The sequence below is a fragment of the Panthera pardus genome, unplaced genomic scaffold (genome assembly GCF_024362965.1).
Source record: "Panthera pardus isolate Hobbes unplaced genomic scaffold, ASM2436296v1 HiC_scaffold_22, whole genome shotgun sequence".
Taxonomy (NCBI): Eukaryota; Metazoa; Chordata; class Mammalia; order Carnivora; family Felidae; genus Panthera; species Panthera pardus.
Window position 1 is genome coordinate 22,613,008 of NW_026526788.1, and position 15,775 is coordinate 22,628,782.

Consider the following 15,775-nt stretch of genomic DNA (forward strand, 5'->3'; position numbering starts at 1 on the left):
GGCTTCCTCAAATGCATTGACATCGATTAATATTTAATGATTGAATAGTAGAAATATTGGCTCAGCACTTTTTACTTTTTCTTCCTTTAAATTAAAAAAAAACCCTTTAGGATGGACTTGGCTTCATGCGCACTCAGCTCTAGATTTTTCCAGTGTGAAATTTATGTGGGTGTCAAGAAGGGTAAAAGACCATCGCCCTGTAGAAAGCAATGTGTGCTCTAGGAAAAGGCTAGCCTGTGACACAGAGAGAGAACTAACATTTAATTAGCACTCACTCTGTCAGGCACTATATTAGGTACCTTCCATTATTCATCTCCAATAGTCACCACGCATCTACAAGGTAGGTATCTTTATTTCATTTGCAAATGAGGAAACACCTTCAAAGAAGGTAGAAAATTTGCCTGAGGTCACATATTCAAGTGACAGAGCCCATATTTGAATCTTGCATTGTTGGGCTACATGGTCCATACTCTTTCCAAACACATGTTGCCTCCCTGCCAAAAGGAAGCCTGAGCCCGATTGAGGCAGTGCCTTATTTGACTCCAGCAATTATTTTGTGTCCTTGTGTCTCCATTTTTCCATCTGTGAAATAGGCTATAAGCCAGATCTTGAATTATAATTTGGGCTCTTTCAGGACAATGAGATTCTGGTTTTAAATCAAGTTAGCTCTTAGTTTATATGAGCAATACCTTACAGATAATTTTTTTATGGCATGCAGATGGAAAAGGAGACTAAGAAACATTTCCTTCCAGGGCAAGTAATAACGTATATAAACATGCTAAAACAAAAACACCTTCAAATGTATATAGTGTGCATATTTAGGGAGATTGATCATCATAATGATAGTAGAGAAGAGGCATGCTCAGGTGGAAAGAGGGTAGACTTTGAATCAGACAGTTAAGTTCTGCTGCTAGTTCCCATTAGCTCTGAGACACTGGGGCAAGTTTTGTAACCCCTACAAGCCTCCATTTCCTCATAAATAAAATAGGGATAATAATCCCTACTTCGCAAAAATTTTGTGAAGAGGCGAAGAGGTAATGTATTTAAGGGACCTTGAATGGTGTTTGGTACAAAGTGGGCTCCTGTTAAATAAGGGGTTCGTATTATTAACATTAAAAAAGAAGAGTGCCTGGGGGTCTCAGTTGGTTAAGTGTCTGACTTTGGCTCAGGTCATGATCTCACTGTTCATGAGTTTGAGCCCCGCATCTGGCTCTGTGCTGACAGATTATAGCCGGGAGCCTGCTTTGGATTCTGTGTCTCCCTGTCTCTCTGCCCCTCCCCCTCTCACTCTTTGTCTCTCGAAACTAAATATCAAAAAATTTAAAAAATATTAAAAAAGAAATTATCAACCTTCATAAGAATACTGGGTTAGTTCAACTTTGTCATTTGTTGACAGACAGTAACTAGACACATGCCAAAGGGAACGTATAGATGAAGTAACAAAGGAATCATGTCACTAACTCAACACCCTAGGTATAGTGAGAATCATGAATAGTGAGTTTCAGTGAGCAAAGGAGGGACACTTTATTCAGCTTGGAGAGTCAGAAAAAGCCTCCTGGAGGAGACACCTGCTCTGAGTTTTGTTTTGGTTTTTAAAATATTTATTTATTTTTGAGGGAGAGAGAGAGGGTAAGTGCACCAGCAGGGGAGGGGCAGAGAAAGAAGGAGAGAGAGAATCCCAAGCACATTCCTTGCTGTCAGCACAGAACTATACTCTAGGCTAGACCTCATAAACCTGAGCCAAAATCAAGAGTCGGTTGCTTAACTGACTGAACCATTCAGGACCCCCTGCCTGCTCTGAATCTTAAGGCATAAAAAGGTTTGCTGGGAGTTGTGGGTTTCTGGCTGTCCCACAAAGGCTTTTCTCTCCTCCGCAGTACTGAAGATACAGCTTTGCCCAAGGTACCCAGTTTGAGATAATGTTACCCAGACTCATTGGCAGCTTGGGTGTGGCCTTTCAACTAGTTTATCAGTTTTCATTGATGCTTAATGTGTGCACTGTGTGCATCCATTGCTTAAAGAAATGGCCTATTTATTCACCCATGTATGGACATTTTGGTTGTTATGAATACTACAAAACTTTTGAAATTGCGTACCTTAAATATGTGCAGTTCAATGTACGTAAAGTATACTTTAATAAAGTACATATAAACCAAATAACCAGGAAACAAAAAAGAAAATAGCTTGCCCTCTAGTTTTTCTCTTTCTCCCTTCCTATGGGCTGGACTACAGATGTGGTTGTGACTCAGATTTGAAAATGCAGTTAGAAACAACATCCCAGGAGATGTCAGAGCAACCAGATAGTAGGAATCTGGGTCATGCTAGCATCATGGTACAGAGATGCCACACCAGCTTGGAATTTTTCTTTGGACTGGCAGATGAGGGAGATATTGCCATCTAATTTAAACCATGTGTTTTGGGAGTATTTTTGTTACAGCAGCGTAGTCTATACCCTAACTCTACTACATCAGGCAACAAAACCAACATAATTACCTAGTATTTCTCAAAAGATTGTCCAAGTGCCACCTTTATCAGAATGAGCTGGACTGCATATTAAAAATGCAAATTTCAGGCATCGTGAAGCCAAATTCTTGAGGGATAGTAGTGCAGGGAATCTGCATTTTAAACTTGCTCTTGTGTCATGACTATACAAACTAAAGATACAATTATCCTGGATTATTAGCTTTTTGCTTTTTTATGACCTGTGGAAAATGGCCAAGACAGTAGACAGGAATTGACCATTTGGTATTTGTAAGTAAGGTTATACATAAGAGGTCATTAAGTAAAGTCAGTAGAATTTTTCCAGTTATGCTTAGAAATCTGTGTGAGAATCATTGTTATACCCTTTTAATTTGCTACTTCAAACTCTGGGCAGGGGATAACAGCCTCAACATCATATTGAAGTTTTTTAGAAATGCAAAATCTCAGGCCCCAGCCAGGACCTGCTGAATCAGAATCTGCATTTTAACAATATCAAAAGGTGATTTATATGCATATTGAAGTTTGAAAAGCATAACCTCCTTCCTTGGAAATAAGTGTTTGAAAAAGTTCTGACATTTATACAAATGACATCCACGATTAGAAATTCCATGGGCAATCTCCACAATGGTACAGGCAGTTCTAGAAGTCAATGGGTGTACAGTTGACCCAGAAATGGGATTGCTGGATCATATGGTAATTTATTTTTTATTTTCTAAGGAACCTCCATACTTTTTCTATAGTGGTTATACTAATGTACATTACCACCAATAGTTAACAAGAATTCCCTTTTCTCCAAAACCTTGCCAGCACTTGTTATGTCTTGTCTTTTTGATAACAGCCATTCTACAGGTCAGAGGTGATATCTCTCTGTGGTTTTGATTTGCTTTTCTCTGATGATTAGTGAGGTTGAACACCTTTTCATGTACCTGTTGCCATTTGTATATTGGAAAAATATCTGAGTTCTTTGCCCACGTGTCAAATTAATTGGATTTAAATTTTTCCTATTGAATTGTATGATATTAACCCTTGAGTAGATATTTGGTTTGTAAATGTGTAACTTCATCTCTTAGGTTGCTTCATTTTGTTAATGGTTTCTTTTCCTGTATAGAAGCTTTTCAGTTTGATGTGATTCCACTTGTTTATTTTTGCTTTTGTTGTTTGTGCTTTTGGTGTCATATCCAAAAAATTATTGCCAAGACCAATGTCAAAGAGCTTTTCCCTATGTTTTCTTCTAGGATTTTCAAGTATTATGTTTAAGTCTTTAATCCATTCTGAGTTAATTTTTGTGAGTATTCTAAGATAGGGGTCCAATTTCATTTGTTGCATGTAAATATTCTCTTTTTTAGTATTATTTATTGAAGAAAGTATTTTTCCCTGTTGAAAAAATGGGTTTTCAAATATTAGTTGACTGTATATGCATGGGTTTATTTCTGAACTCTCGATTCTATTCCATTGGTCTATGTATCTGTTATTATGCCAGTATCCTGCTTGTTTTAATTATCATAGCTTTGTAACATAGTTTGAAATCAGGATGTATGATGCCTCCAGGTTTATTCTTCTCAAAGTTGCTTTGACTATTTAGGGTCTTTCATGGTTCTATATGAACTTTAGTATTTTTTTTTTAATTCTGTGAAAACAGAAATACCATTAAAATCTTGATAGGAATTGCATTGAATCTATAGATGGCTTTGGGTGGTATAGACATTTAAGAATATTCATTCTTCTGGGGCTCCTGGGTGGCTCAGTTGGTTAAGCATCTGACTCTCGATTGTGGCTCAGGTGATGATCCCAGGGTCATGGGATTGAGCCCCTCATCATACTCCACCCTTAGCATAGAGCCTACTTAAGATACTCTCTCTCTCCCTCTCTCTCTCTCTCTCTCTTTCTACCTTTCTGCCTCTCTCCCCCACCCATGCTCTCTCTTTCTCTAAAATAAAAAACAAGAGGAAAGAAAAGAATATTCATTCTTATGATTCCTGACTATGGGATATAATTTCATTCATTTGTGTCTTCTTCAATTTTTTTCACCAATGTATTATAGTTTTCAGTGTATGAATTTTTCACCTTTTGGTTTAAATTTATTCATAAGTGTTTTATTGTTTTTGATGCTATTATAAATGGGATTGATTTATTTATTCCTTTTTCAGAAAATTTGTTGTTGGTGTACAGAAATGCAACATATTTTTGTATGCTGTGTATTCTGTAACTTTCCTGAATTTTTTTTTAGTTCTAAAGTTTTTGGTAGAGCCTCTAGAGTTTTCTATATATAAGATCATATCATCTGCAAGCAGATAATTTTACTTCTTCCTTTCTCATTTGGATACCTTTTATTTATTTTTTTCTTGCCAGATTGCTCTGGCCAGTATTTCTAATGCTATGTTAAATAGGAGTGCTGAGGATAGGTACCCTTGTCTTGCTTCTGATCTTAGAGGAAAATCTTTTAGTGTTTAACCAATGAGTATGATGTTAACTGTGGGCTTATCATATGTGGCCTTTATTATATTGAGGAACATTGTTTTATGCCCAATTTTATTCAGAGTTTTTATCATGAAAGTATGTTGAATTGCCAAATACTTTTTCTGCATCTATTGAGATGATCATATGATTTTAATCTTTCATAATATTAATGTGATGTATCACATTTATTAATTCACATATATTGAACCAACCTTGCATTCTGGGAACGAATCCCGCTTGATCATGGTGTATAATATTCTCAATGTGCTGTTGAATTTGCTTTGCCAGTATTTTGTTGAGAATTTGTGCATCTGTATTCATCAAGAATATTGGCCTGTAATCTTCTTATAGTGTCCTTGTTCGGCTTTTTATCAGGGTAATGCTACCCTCAGAAAAATGACTTTGAGAGTGTTTCTTCTTCTGTTTTTGAGTAAGAGTTTGGAAAGCATTTGTTTTAATTCTCCTTTAAATGTTTCATAGAACTCACTAGTGAAACCATCCAGTTCTGAACTTTTCTTTGTTGGAAGGAGTTTTTATTACTGATTCCATCTCTTTATTCATTTTTGGTCTGTTCAGATTTTCTATTTCTTCATGATTCAGTCTTTGTGGTTGTATGTTTCCAAGTATTTATCCATTTTGTCCAGGTTGTCCAATTTGTAGGCATGTAATTGCTCATGGTGGTCTTTTACAATCCTTTGTATTTATGTGGTGTCATTTGTAATGTCTTTCATTTATTATGAGATTCATTTTAGTGTTTTCTCCTTTTTTTCTTAGTTTAAAGATTTGTCAATTTTGTTTGTCTTTTAAAAGAATTAATTCTGAGTTTTGTTAATCTTTTCTTTTACTTTCCTATTCTCTATTTATTCCTGCTCTAATCCTTATTATTTCCTTCCTTTTGCTAACTTTGTGCTAGTTTGTTCTTTTCCTAGGTCCTTGTGGACCTAGGATGCTAGGTTGTTTATTTGAGATCTTTCCCTCTTCTTAATGTATGTGTTTATAACTGGAACCTTCCTCTTAGAACTGCTTTTGCTACATTCCAAAAGTTTTGGTATGTTGAGCCTTCACTACAAGATAGGTTTTTCATTTCTCCTTTGATTTCTTCTTTGATCTGTTTGTTACTAAAGATCATGTTGTTTAATTTCCACATATTTGTGATTGTCCAGATTTCATTCTTTTATTGATTTCTAGATTCATATCATTGTGGTTGGAAGAGATCCTTGATATAATTTCTATGTTCTTGATTCTATTGAGACTTGTTTTGTGGCCTCACATGTGATCTATTCTTTAAAATGTTCCATTCCATGTCCATTTGAGAATAGTCCACCTGTTTCTTCAATGAAACAATTTTTTTACTGCATTTTTTCCATTGCTGTTTGGAACTTGTCTTGCATGTTGCCTGTAGTTATGACAAACAAATGTGCACACCATAATATGTCAATGCCTATTTCAAGTGCAATACATTAATTTCTCCTCAGGCAGAGTTACTCTCCCCATCCTGGGAATAAATGGTAATTGAAGGCCTTTTAAGCAGGTCACTGAGTGGTTTATCCATAATTGCTTTGACCGTATTCAATAGTTTGATTTCTTAAATAGGACTAAAAGTCTCCAAAGGATGCCCTGCCTTTAGTAGACCAGTCAGGGGCCAATGTGGCTTATTACTCACTGGGGATGAGGTTTATACGTTTGAGGAAAGATTATTTGGATTCTCTCTTTCCACTGTTGAGTGTTAGTGTTATCAGAGGATTAATTTGAAAGTCCGGTTGAGGTGAAGAACAACAGGTCAATATAAATTAGTCAATTGTTAATAATAATAACAATTTACACAACTATAACCATATAGTAACACAATAGATTATTTATTGAATACTTTCTGTGAGTTTACATGTATTACCCCATTAAATTCTCAAAAAAAGTAATGATAAACTAGGAACCAAGGCTTGGAAAAACTAAGTTGTGTGTCCAAGATCACATAGCTAAGTAAGTGTAGTGGTTGGTGTTTGATTTCAGATTCCAAAGTCTCTTTTCACCCAGTAAGATGTGACCTCTCTGTGAGCCATCCAAAACCAATAATACTGTGCTGTTAACCAATTTTGAGGTAGAAAGCCAACAAAAATCCAGCTAATTAATATATGAGAAGAAATTAAATGAGCAAGATACAAGATTGTGTGAATGAAATTTGAAGGTACAGTCTAATTTTCATATGATGGACATTCATGGGAGTTTGGCTCCACAGGGTCCATTCTTCTTACCAGCACCTTTGTTTTTGTGGGGCATTTACCTCTTCCCATTGGGATTCCATATCGTGGGATCCTAATCAGGAGCCTTGCTATCACTGATAAAAGGAATAGGCTTGTGATCTAAAGTTCACTGGACACTTGTTCCCTGAAGTTTGAATCTCAAAGTAACAAGCAGATAGTGCATAAGAGTTTACCTGGAGGGTGCCTGACTCTTCCTTCTGTGGGTTCATCCCTCTAGTTCTTGCAGTCCTTGATTCCAGGTTTTCAGGTTGCCATTTCTTCTATCTCTTTCAAACTTGGTCTCCAAGTTACCTGTCAAACTCTCTGATTTTCTAGAACATTTTCAACATATTCCCTTTGGCTCAAGTTAGCCAGAGTCAATTTTTATTGATTGCAACCAAAGAACCCTAATTACCATACCAGAATTATACTTTAATCCACTCTGTGCCCTCACGGGTAGGTCAGGAATATTTTTTAAAATTTTTTTAATGTTTATTTACTTTTGAGAGAGAGAGAGAGAGAGAAAGAGAGAGAAAATGAGTGGGGGAGGGGCAGAGGGAAAGGGAGACAGAGTCCAAAGCAGGCTCCAGGGTCTGAGCTGTCAGCACAGAGCCCGATGCGGGGCTCAAACCCACACACTGTGAGATCATGACCTGAGCCGAAGTCAGACACTTAACCGACTGAGCCACCCAGGTGCCCCTATGTAAGGAATATTTAAGAAGATCTGGTTGAGGCATAGAAATGATACTTCTGCACAAAACTGAAAAAGAATGATTAACATCTTACTACTTCATAAGCAATAAATTTATTTCTAGGGAATAGGCATGAACTTTGAAAAGAGGGCATAAGATGAAGCCAGGGAACATCAGTTTGAATAGCAGAACTTTTCTACCTATCATTCAATAGCATAGTCTTTAATTCAGTACATATGTGCTTAACATTTCCAACTAAGCAAAATTTCAAAAAAAAAAAAAAAAAAAAAAGCAAACACCTAAAAGACATTTTAGTGATCTGCAGGGCTTCAACCATCATACTAATCAAAATGGAATTTCTGACATTGGTTCACATTATGCACTCCTTCTTCTACTTGGAAACTTGAACAAGGAGGTCAGTCTTTAAAATAATGAATATGATCAGAGTCAGAATACTATGCAGTGGGGGAGAGGAGAACTTTCCTCTTAGGTAGCAGAGTCATTGTACATAAAATGGGGGTTAGAGATCACTGGACTCTGGAAGTTAAGACTAGAAGCTACACCTGCCAATGAGAATTTCAGCTGAGGTACAAAAAGTGTATTCAGCTTACAACCGAGTCCACAAGGAAGGGGTTGAGGGAAATTTACATATTTTTTGCCTATTGGGGAAAAAATCATTAAAGATCTTTCCTTGTTGATGGAAAAAATGGACAGAAAAATAAAATAAACTATGGGGGAATATTAACAACCTTACATCACAAAGGAAGAGACTAAGACTAGCCTAAAGACTTAGAGGAGAAGCAGATATTAGTGGATGATTTGTTATAGTAAACAGAAAAGAATTTTAGAAAACCGGATTATCAGTAGTGGAATGCAAGACTTCCTGTCCCTGTGAAATAGTAGTAGAAAGTCATAATGAGAGACTTGGATGAGATGAAAATAAAGATTTCCGAGTGAAGAAAGGATTTTTAGAACATCAAAAACTAAACAACAGGATAAAACTGAATAGCAGTAAAGAATAATATGGCCCTGGCACAAAAATAGACACATAGATCAATGGAACAAAATATAGGACCTAGAAATAAACCCACAATTATATGTCAGTTAATCTATGAAAAAGGAGACAAGAATATACACTGGGGAAAAGACAGTCTCTTCAGTACATGGTGTTGGGTAAACTGGACAGCTACATGTAAAAGAATGAAACTGGACCACCTTTTAACACCTCAAAATGGATGAAAGACCTAAATGTGAGACCTGCAACCATAAAAATCCTAGAAGAGAACACAGGCAGTAATTTCTCTGACATTGGTCATAGTAATATTTTTCTAGGTATGTCTCCTAAGGCAAGGGAGACAAAAGCAAAAATAAACTAATTGGTACTACCCCCAAAATAAAAAAGCTCTTGTGCAGAAAAGGAAACCATCAACAAAACAAAAAAAAAGAACCTACTGAATGGGAAAAGATATTTGCAAATGATATATCCAATAAGGGGTTAATATCCAAACTATATAAAGAACTTACACATCAACATCAAAATACTCAAACAATCTGATTGACAAATGGGCAGAGGACCTGAATAGATATTTTTCCAAAGAATACATATAGATGGCAGACACATGAAAAGATGCTCAATGTCACTAATAATCAGGGAAATGTAAATCAAAACCACAGGAGAGGGACGCCTGGGTGGCTCAATTGGTTAAGCAGCTGCCTCTTGATTTCAGCTCAGGTCATGATCTCACCTGAGATCGGTTCATGATCTCACCAGTTAGCCCTGCTTTGGGCTCCTCACTGACAGCGTGGAGCCTACTTGGGACTCTCTCCCTTCCTTTCTCTCTGCCTCTCTCTTGCTCATGCTCTTTCTCTCTTGAAATAAACTTAAAAAAAAAAAAAGAAACCTCGCAAGAAATAATGACTTTACACCTGTTAGAATGGCTAAAATAAGAAAGATGAAAACATGACATTTGTTGGTGAGGATGAAGAGAAAAAGGAGCCCTTGTACACTGTTGTTGAGAATGTAAATTCGTACAGCCACTGTGGGAAACAGTACGGCAATTAAAATTAAAATAGGAAAAATTTTAAAATAGAAATACCATACGATCCAATAATTCAACTATTGGATATTTACTCAAAGAAAATGAAAACACTAATTTGAAAAGATATATCCACCCCTGTGTTTATTGCAGCATTATTCACAATAGTCAAGATATAGAAACAACCTAACTGTCCATCAGTAGATGAATGGATAAGGAAGATGTGGTATATTATGCCAAGGGAAGTAAGTCAGATGGAGAAAGACAAGTACCATATGATTCTACTCATAAGTGGAATCTAAAACAAATGAATAAACAAGCAAAAAAGCAGAATCAGACCTGTAAATATAGAAAACAAACTGATGGTTGCCAAAAGGAAGGGGAATGGAGGGATGGGCAGAATGGGTAAAGGGGAGAGGGAGATACAGGCTTCCAGCTATGGAATGGGTAAGTGACAGGAATAAGAGGTACAGCATAAGGAATAAATATAATATAGTCAATGATATTGTGACAGCAATGTTTGGGACAGATGGTGGCTATACTAGTGAGCATAGGATAATGTATAAATTTCTCGTATCACTATGTTGTACACCTGAAACTAATGTGACATTGTGTGTCAACCATACCAGAGAAAGAAGAGGAAGAATAGCACAGACACTCTAGAAAACAAAATCAGTGACGCATGAAACAAGTTCCAGGGCTCTTACAAAATGCAGAAGAAAAGGATAAAAAGGTAAAAATGATGAAGGAGAAGATTGTGGCTCTGCAAAGCGGACACCGCAGATGAAACCTAATGGCTTTAGGTGTTACAAAGGAGGAAACAAGCACAAGTGGAGATGAAGCAATAATCAAAAACATACATTAAGTAAAAAGCCACTTCTCCCAGTCCTATAAAGACAAGTATCAAGAATAGGGGGATTCACTGTATGCTGGACAAAATCAAAGAAAAGAGAACCACACTTGAACATGACTGGCCAACATGTTTGAATTAGAAGAATAAAAATAAATCCTACATTTGCCCAGGCAGAGAGAAAAATGTTGCCTTCAAAGACTGACCTTAACCTCTCTGTAATAGCAAATGCCAGAATTTGAGAAAAATCTTAGTGCTTTTGGATGGGAAGTTTGTAACCCAAGAATTTTAAAAGCATCCAGATTGTCTTTCACGTGTGACAGCCACAGAAAGACCTTCACCATTATTCAAAGGCTCAGAAACTGTTCATTGATGTGATCCTTCTACTTAAAAATATCACTTACAAATATACCAGAAACATGCAGGAGATAAAAAATGAGCAAAAAGAGGAGTTCTAGGCATTGTGTTGATGAAGTCACACTTTACATCCTAAAATCAATAATAAATTGAATTTTGTAATTCCAAGCCTGAAGGCATTCCTGCATTTCTCTGCGCTCCTAACTTTTTCCACTTTCTTGGCACCAGATGTAACTTGTGAGCTGTATCATTTAGTCCATTGGGCCCCCTCTCAGGTGAAACCTCTTGTAGTGTCCATGGCATTCTTCTCTCCAAGTGCTTGTTGACAATGGACGACCTATGTGCAACACTAAGTAAGAGAGGCTGGAAAAGGGCTCAAAAATTTTGACTTCGTTCTATATAAAAGTAAAGTGAATATTTATATTCCGGCCACTTTCAATGCCGGAGATCTTGAAGGACAGTGTTCTGTATTTTTTTCAAACACATATTAAACAACTCTATTTCCTGGGATTTAATCTAGAAAAGGTTATGAACAACCCAGTGGAAAATTTTCTCACCAAGGTCCTCCTTTCAGTTGCTCCTTACTTTAGCTGTATAAAACAATTACATGTATTAAAAGACTAAGAAAAATGTAGCTGAATGTTAATAATATTAGCCAGTAAGTGGTGGGATTTGAGGTGATTTCATGTTTTTTTTTCCTTGCAGTTTGCTGTAGAATTTCACAACTGAGCATGTTTTATTGTTATAACTAGGAAGGAATTGAATTTCAAAACCACAATATTCAAAGGATATAAATAACACAACTCACAAAAGCAGAAACTTGAATGACCAGTAAACATGGAAAAATATTCTGCCTCAGAAGTCTTCAGAGAAATTCAAAATAAAACCTCAATATATATTTTCAAACCCATCAGAATGGGCAATAATTTAAAAGTTTGGCTATACCTTTGGTAGTGAGGATGTGTTGTGGAACTCTCACACCCTACTATGAGAATATAAATTAGCACAAGCTTTTAGAAATTACTGTCAGTATTTAGGAAAGTTAACAATGTGCATATCCATGATCCAGCATATTACACTTTTAGATTGTTGCAGCATTGCTTATAATGATAAAAATGTGGATATAAAATCCATAAAAAGGAAAAAAATGGATAAAAAATTGGTTGCATCTTCGATACTGTAATTAAAATCATCGAACATGAGCTACAAAGAACAATGTGGAAAAACTCAAAAAACATAATATTGAGAGAGGAAATGCAAGTTACAAAGGAATATTTATAGTATGATCTGAGTTTTATAAGTTTAAAAACTTAAAAATCAAACCTTACTTTGCTTATGGATACAATGTATATAGTCAAATTTTAAAAGTATACAAGGAAATGATAAATTCAAGATGGCCGTTTTCTTTGGGGACAGATGTAAAATTGGGGAGGGGTATCAGAAGGGGCATTGACCATTCTACAGTGATTTTTCCTTGAGAAAACAAAAATCTGAGGCATGTATATGAAGATGTTCATATCTGGCAAAGTGATATAGTAGGTAGGTACATTACACTTATTTAAATAGTACACACAATTTTATTTGCTTGAAATATGGCATAGTAAAAAGGAAAAAAAATGTTAACAATATATTTCATTTGTAATATATCTTTTTATAAATATAAAAGTAAAGTCTGTACTTATAATTTTAGTGTGCCATAGGATCATAAGCAGATAAAGTATTTATAACATAAATACTGGAAGGAAATAAAATAAAAATCAAATACTAGTCATTTCTGGGGAATGGGACTATATATAATTAAAAGGTTTTATTTTTCTGTATTTTTAAAACTTTCATTGAGATTATACTATTTTTATAATGTAAAATATAAAAAATTATAAAAATATGTTAAAAATGTGTTTGGTTCCTGTGTACGTTCTTTATTTAAAAAAAAAAAAATTTACGGTTGGGGCACCTGGGTGGTTCAGTCAGTTAAGCATCGGACTTCAGCTCAGGTCATGATCTCACGGTTCGTGGGTTCGAGCCCCTCGTTGGGCTCTGTGCTGACAGCTCGGAGTCTGGAGCCTGCTTCAGATTCTGTGTCTCCCTATCTCTCTGCCCCTCCCGTGCTTGCACATGAGACAGAGAGCAAGTAGGGGAGGCACAGAGAGAGAGGGAGACACAGAAGCAGAAGCAAGCTCCAGGCTCCGAGCTGTTAGCACAGAGCCGAGGCAAGACTCAAACTCATGAACCATGAGACCATGTCCTGAGCTGAAGCTGGACGCTCAACCAACTGAGCCACCCAAGGCACCCCCATGTGTAGGCTCTTTAATGTCATGCAGGTTTGGCTTTATCCTATGGACTACCATTTCCCAAATTGTGATACTTGAGATGTTAATTTGTGTTCCTGGAAAATATAACGTTTTCAGGGTCAACAAATTTAAAACATGATGTCTCCCAGGCCTCCTGCTTGAAGAAGCACAATGCACATTTACACAGTAAGGGCTCAGAGAAGTTATGCAGTAAAAAACAAAAACAAAAACACATTCAAAAACTTAATTAACATTTTTTTCAACCCTGCATTTCCCAGATACATATGATTACAGAGCCTTTTATCAAGGGAGTATTTTTTTTTTTTATCATTTGAGGGATATTTGCTCTCAGAAGACACAGTTTATGAAACTTGCTCTTAATTACAAAGATATCCAAAACATCATCTAAAAAGCAGCATGATTACAAGAGAGATTTTGGACATTAAAAGTGGCAGTGTTGGGCAAGATAGATTGGAGGTGACAAGGACTGGAGTCAGAGAGGTCAAAGTGCAGTAGATAGCAGGTTATAGGGGCTTCAGTACATTGCATTACTGATGGCCTTAGCCACTCACCACGACAACCACGCTCCTAGTACACAAAGAAACACTTCTCACATGTGTGCTGGGATTTGTCTGAGCTGGCCCTACACTGTAGGTTAGATCAAGATCTCTTCCGTGTATCTCATTTTCCTTAAACAAGGGATTACAGAAGATAAGTTCTTTCTATGGCAAAATACAAGCCTATGTCAAGTCTTGTGTCACGTCAGCTCACATCCCATTGGCCGAAGCAAATCCCATGAGTGGTCAAGCCCAAATCAAGAAGGCAAGGCATTACACTCTGCTTTACTGTGAGGCCAAAGTAAGTCACATGGCCAAGCTTAGCCTCAGAGGGCTGGGGAAGTATATTCCCTTCAGGAAACTGGGAGTTGGGGGAGGAAGTAAAAATTTGCTGAATAATAATCTCACTGATGCCTCTGCCTGTTTACAAAATGAAGAAAACACAGCCACTTGCTAGATAGTGGGCCTTTGCATATATTGAGTCCATCAATGCGGGTTCCATTTCTGAAAGAAGCCAAGGACACCATGAAAGGGTGGTTTCAGCATGGCACAAACCTAAAGAAAGTAGTGTGACATCTGAACCCTAACTACACCTCCAGTTGTGATAACAAGTGAGTTAGAGTATAACATGTCTGGGAATCACTGAGAAGAAAATTGCTAAGAACTTATAGCAGGATCGTCAGAGTTTAGCCCAAATTGTTGTGCCTGGCAGAGATGACCAGGTGGGTGAGCTGGCCTTTTTTCACATTCCACATAGCTTTCTTCTTTTGACATTAATTGATATTTAGTATTTGAGACATGAAAGAGTCTAGATCTCAAAGAATAATTTCAATCCCCAAGCGAAAAAAACGGAGTGATCTTGAATATTTTGAAATAACGTGGATTAAAACTGTAAAACCAAACAACCTGTCACATTTTTAGATCCTTAACATTTTCACTCGAAAATGGTTTGGTGCAGCGTTCTACATTTAATACCAATGAAACATAGAGGATAAGGATTTGTTTTTTCAGTTTCCATTTCCACATACTAATTGTGCAACTATGATACATAAGCAACTTCCTACATGGGGGCACACAGCCTCGTTCTTGCTCTAAAGAGTGCTAATAAAATATATTTTGATGTTCTCTCTTCTGGCTGGAAAGTTTTTAAACCGATAAGAACAGATACTACATTTGATCTTAGCCAAAAAGCTGAGAAGCGATAGGCAGAAAGTTTTTAAAAGCATAGGGATCATGTCAAGCTGTATTGAGGAGAAACTGTAAAATGAAGAAATGACTAGAAGGAAACAGAGAAGTTCTTGGCCTGTGGCCAAATTATGAAAATGGCAAACTTGTCCATGGTACTTGGTTCTCATAAACATCCTGGCCTTCCTGCGCTGGCTCTGGGGGCAGGGAATCTGAAACTCATTCCCACCGTGGGATAAATGACTTATAAGGATTCCTGCTTTAAACATCGAAGTGAAAATCTATAATGAGCAGGAAAGAGCAGGAATGGTAGGTGGGGGGAGCATTTTGGAGGGTGAGGATTCTTTCAGTATGCATAACATACTATCAGCAAGTCACCATGTATGTGCTATCAACAGAAATACATGTGCATATGACATGTTTAATGACTCACTGAGTCTATAAAGATCACTTCATATGTAATATTAAAAAAAGAAAAGGTGGGGTGCCTGGGTGGCTCAGTCAGTTAAGCGTCCGACTTTGGCTCAGGCCATGATCTCACAGTCTGTGAGTTTGAGCCCCGTGTCAGGCTCTGTGCTGACAGCTCAGAGCCTGGACCCTGTTTTGGATTCTGTGACTCCCTCTCTCTCTAC

The 15,775-nt window shown here is 36.9% G+C and overlaps 1 pseudogene; it reads right to left on the reverse strand.

The window, feature by feature from the left end:
* Positions 1-15,051: 15,051 nt before the first annotated feature.
* On the reverse strand, positions 15,052-15,161 carry LOC128772638 (U2 spliceosomal RNA; annotated as a pseudogene).
* Positions 15,162-15,775: the final 614 nt, after the last annotated feature.